General features: G+C 43.1%; 1 non-coding gene across 1 annotated transcript; it reads right to left on the reverse strand.

Annotated features, from left to right (window-relative positions):
- Positions 1-521: 521 nt before the first annotated feature.
- LOC141622123 (small nucleolar RNA R71) lies at positions 522-630 on the reverse strand. The gene has a single exon (XR_012532875.1). It is a non-coding gene; the product is annotated as a small nucleolar RNA R71 (small nucleolar RNA).
- Positions 631-5,463: the final 4,833 nt, after the last annotated feature.

Consider the following 5,463-nt stretch of genomic DNA (forward strand, 5'->3'; position numbering starts at 1 on the left):
CTGTTTGCTTTATTTTAGTTTATTTTTCCTTGTCTCAAGGAACTTTTGTTCCTTGAGGCCGTTGCTTACCTTTGCTTCTAGTTTTGCTTTTGCACAGTTAGAGGACAGGTTTTTGAGAGGAAGACTTGAGTACTCTCATTTTGGAAGTTATGGCTACGATATATGATAACTTTCAGCCAAAGGAGCACCACCTTCCAAAGGGGCAACAGTTACCTACTCCTTCTATCGGTAAATTCGAGTTTCGTTCCTCTTATATTGATTTAGTGGAACGGAATCAGTTCGCGGGTCTGTCAGATGAAGACCCCTTGAAACATATGGAAATTTTCACGGACTATTATTGTTCAATACCTGTACCGGAGGGAGTAACTCAAGATGAAGTAAAAGGGTTCATGTTCTTATACTCCTTGAAGGATTCGGCGCGAGATTGGTATCGCTACCTTGATAGGGTAGCAAATGAGTCACCGATCGGACATCTTTAGCACCGGCCTTCTACAAGAAGTACTTCCCGCTCTCGAAGACTGATGCCTTGAAGGGTAAAATCACGAGTTTTCAGCAAGGAGCCGACGAAGATTTTTGTGAAGCATGGGGACGTTTCAAACGTTTGGTCCGAGCTGTCCCTCATCATGGTTTCCAGCAATGGTATCTTTGCAACCTATTTTACAATGCTTTATATGATGATTACAAAGTCATTTTGGATGCAGCTGCTAATGGTAGGTTCCAAAACAATACCGGTCAAAGTAAAAGTTGGAACACCATTGAGGAGATGGCAGTCCATAAAGCTGAGTTTGGAAGTTCACGTGGAAAGTCACGAAAGCAAAGTGAAGAAATGACTGCCGTTATGACACTTATGACTTCCATTTCTACCCGTCTCGAGAAGCTCGAGACTTCTGAAGCTTCCAAGGAGAAAGTCGAGGTTCCTGTTCAAAACTCACATGAGATCGAGAAGTTAAATGAGATGGTCCAACTCCTCTTGATTCAAGTGGCGAATATGGAAGCAGCCGGGATTGAGCCCTCACGGAATTTTGTTAAACAATTGGAGAATATGGAGGCTAAGCAAGCCGCTAATTCTTCAATTAAATGTGAAGGGCCGGTTGAGACGATCAATGCCATAAATCTCAGAAGTGGCCTTTTTTATCAAAGTCCCGACAAGCCAAAGGAAGACTCAGGAAATGGTGAAGAAGCTCGTTTGAATTCTGATGCAACAACGAGTCTGAATGCCAGTAATTCCGGTCGATCGACCAACATTCCCTGTCGATCGACTGAATTGTCAGACAAAATAGTTTCTGGTCAGAAACTATTCATTCCTAGCACATCCAGTCGATCGACAAACATCCTCAGTCGATCGACTGAAATACCTGATGACGTTAATTCTGTCGAACTGCTTCACTCCCACTCACTTGGTCGATCGACCACCCATACCGGTCGATCGATCGGATCTCCGAGAGCAGGATGCAAATCCGTCAACTAGTTTGCATGATCCATCACTCATTGATGATTTGACGGGGGTTTTAAACCTACGAAAGCCGAAGGTTACTGATCCTACGGCCAGTGTTGCAGTCCCATATCCGGAGCGCTTGAAGGTTACCAAGCTGGAGCGTAAGTTTGGTAAGTTTCTGGAGATGGTCCAGAATCTCGAGGTAACGGTTCCTTTCACTGATTTAATTACCCAGGTACCCACTTACGCTAAATTTATGAAAGATATTTTGAATCGTAAGAGAAATTTTCGTGATGATGGTAATGTTGCGTTTGTGGAGGAATGTAATGTTCTTTCACAAGTTAATGTGCCACCTAAATTGAAAGACCCGGGTAGTTTTTCAATTCCTTGTACTATAGGTAACCACGTAATTGGAAAGGCCCTTTGTGACTTAGGAGCCAGCGTTAGTGTCATGCCGTATTCTGTTTGCGAAAGGTTAAACATTGGTAGACTTAAGGTGACCGATATTACCGTTCAAATGGCAAATAGATCGACTCAGAGACCTATAGGTGTTCTAGAGGATGTACCCGTTCGAGTGGGTAAGTTTTTTATTCCTGTCGATTTCGTTGTTTTGGACATTGCAGAGGATAGTCAGATACCTATTATTTTAGGTAGACCGTTCTTACATACAGCTGGGGCTGTGATAGATGTCAAACGCGGAACCATCACCTTAGAGGTAGGGGATGACACTATTGAGTTCAGTCTTGCTCACAAGGCAACTGAACCTGCTGATGAGGATACGTGTTATTCTATTGATGTTGTTGACAGGATTGTTACTTGTAATTGGAGGGAATCCTTAGCCAAGGATCCCTTAGCTGATCTAACTCATTCAGATGAGTGTGCAGGTAATACAGTGGAAAATGCTGAGGAGCCAGATGCTTCGGTTGCCTCAATAGAGAGCTACGAGCTCAACGAAGAGGTAGATGAGATGCTTTTGAGCCTGGCCAATGATAACTTGGTGAACACTTGCTACACCATTGAAGCTGATTCTGTCTATGCTGTAGAGGTAAAGGTGCCAGAGCGTAAGCCACTTCCCCCTAATCTTAAGTATGTTTTTCTAGATGATACGGAGCAGTACCCAGCTATTGTTAGCTCTAAGCTTAACGATGACCAGCTATCTGCTTTGATGTGTATACTTAAGAAAAACAGGAAGGCTTTGGGTTACTCTTTGGATGACATTAAGGGCATCAGCCCCGATGTCTGTATGCATAGGATAGAGCTGGAAGAGGGTCACAAGCCTTACAGACAAGGTCAACGCAAGTTGAACCCGAAGATGCAGGAGGTTGTCATGGCTGAGGTGATGAAACTACTTGATGCAGGTATTATTTATACAGTTGGCAACTCCAAGTAGGTTAGCCCAGTTCAGGTGGTCCCGAAGAAAGGAGGGACTACCGTGGTTAAAAATGATAAAAATGAATTAATACCAACTCGAGTAGTGACAGGGTGGCGGATGTGCATTGATTATAGACAGTTAAATGCCGCCACCAAGAAAGACCATTTCCCCCTCCCTTTTGTTGACCAAATGACTGAAAGACTTGCTTCTAACAAATTTTTCTGTTTTCTAGACGGATATTCAGGGTTCTTTCGATCCCTATTCATCCGGACGATCGAGTAAGACTACTTTTACCTGTCCACGGGTGTTTTTGCGTATCGTAGAATGCCTTTCGGATTGTGTAATGCCCCTGCCACCTTTCAGAGGTGCATGATGGGGATTTTTTCTGATTATATAGAGAATATTATGGAAGTATTCATGGATGATTTCTCAGTTTATGGCAGTGACTTTGATCGTTGTTTAGCTAACCTTGATAAAGTCATGCAGCGTTGTATAGATGTTAATCTTGTTTTAAACTGGGAAAAGTGTCAGTTTATGGTCAATGAAGGAGTTGTGTTAGGGCATCTGATTTCTGATAAGGGTATACATGTTGACAGGGCAAAGGTGCAGGTGATTGAGCAATTACCTCCTCCCGTGAATGTTAAAGGAGTGAGGAGTTTCCTAGGTCACGCTGGTTTCTACCGGCGTTTCATTAAGGATGTTTCAAAAATTGCTAAACCACTTACACAATTGCTTCTTAAGGATGCTGTCTTTGAATTTACTGATGAGTGCCATGTCGCTTTCAACAAAGTTAAAGGAGGCCCTAATTTCTGCGCCAATCATTCAAATTTTGATTGGGACCTCCCATTTGAGATCATGTGTGATGCCAGCGATTATGCTATCGGTGCGCTTCTGGGACAAAAAAGAATAAAGCTTTGAATGCCATATACTATGCGAGCCGAACTCTGGATGAGACTCAAGTCAACTATTTTACCACTGAGAAAGAGTTTCTAGCTGTTGTTTTTGCCTTAGACAAATTTCGGTCTTATTTATTAGGTTCTAAGGTTATTGTTTACACTGACCATGCAGCGTTGAAGACTCTCTTTATTAAGAAAGATGCAAAGCCAAGGCTTTTGAGGTGGATACTCCTTTTGCAGGAGTTTGATTTGGAGATCAGGGATAAGAAAGGAGCCGAGAATGTGGTAGCTGACCACTTATCTCGTCTACAGCTGACAGAAAGGGAGGATTCTTTGCCTATTAATGATTCTTTTCCTGATGAGAGTTTGTTAGCTATTACTACTTCAGGTTCTTATCCACCTCCGTGGTTTGCTGATTTTGCTAACTTTGCTGTGACAGGTAGGATACCACCCGAGCTCTCATGGCAGCAGAAGAAGCGGTTTGCTTATGATGCTAGGCAATATTTTTGGGATGATCCTTATGTTTTCAAGGAATGCGCAGACGGTCTCATCCGGAGATGCGTACCTCAGTGGGAGGTGAAGGATATCCTAGAGGCTTGCCACTCTTCTGCTTATGGTGGTCATCACGGTCCGTCCAGGACCGTAGCTAAGGTACTCCAATCTGGTTTTTATTGGCCAACTTTGCATGCAGATTGTCGCAATTTTGTTGCTGAATGCGATGCTTGTCAAAGATCGGGGAATATTTCCAAGAGACATGAGATGCCACAGGTGGGCATTCTTGAGGTCGAGATTTTCGATGTCTGGGCCATTGATTATCAAGGACCTTTTACGAGCAGTCAAGGTAATAAATATATCCTCGTAGCTGTAGATTATGTATCCAAATGGGTGGAAGCTATTGCTACTCCCCATTGCGATGCAAAAGCCGTGATTAAATTGTTTAAAAAGATTATTTTCCCTCGTTTTGGTGTCCCTCGGGTTGTCATTAGCGATGGGGGAATGCATTTTAAAGAGAAACAACTTAGTGCTTTATTGACTAAATTCGGTGTCCAACATCGTAGAGGTTTGGGGTATCATCCCCAAACTAGTGGTCAGGTTGAGGTTTCTAACAGAGAATTGAAAGAAGTCTTAGCTAAAGTTGTTTCTAAATCACGGAAAGACTGGAGTCTTAAGCTAGCTGATGTCTTATGGGCTTATAGAACGGCGTTTAAAACGCCAATCAGGATGTCACCATACCGATTGATTTATGGTAAGACGTGTCATTTGCCCGTTGAGTTAGAGCGTAAGTCTTGGTGGGCTATTTGTGATTTGAATCTAGATCCTAACCTCTCTCGCGAGAAACGCATGACACAGCTGAATGAGTTAGAGGAATTTAGGTCACCCTATGACAATGCAAGGATCTACAAGGAGAAATCAAAGCGCTGGCACGACAAGAGAATCATAAAGCGCGAGTTCCATATTGGCGATAAGGTACTTCTTTTTAACGCTCGTATCCGTTTATTTCCTGGTAAGCTGAAATCCAGGTGGACCGGTCCCTATACGGTCACAAACATTACAAAGTTCGGATCTGTTGAATTGGAGACCTCTGCTTGAGAAAGGTTCAAGGTAAATGGCCAATATGTGAAGCACTATCATGGATCAGATGCATATGTTGGGAAGGTCGAGGTTTTGTACTTCGATCCGCTATCAGATGATGAAAAGTGAGGTAACAAGGTCGTGCGGGACCTCTTAAACCAGCGCTAACTGGGAGGCAACCCAGGTTG

The sequence above is a fragment of the Silene latifolia genome, chromosome 1, assembly GCF_048544455.1.
Source record: "Silene latifolia isolate original U9 population chromosome 1, ASM4854445v1, whole genome shotgun sequence".
Lineage (NCBI taxonomy): Eukaryota > Viridiplantae > Streptophyta > Magnoliopsida > Caryophyllales > Caryophyllaceae > Silene > Silene latifolia.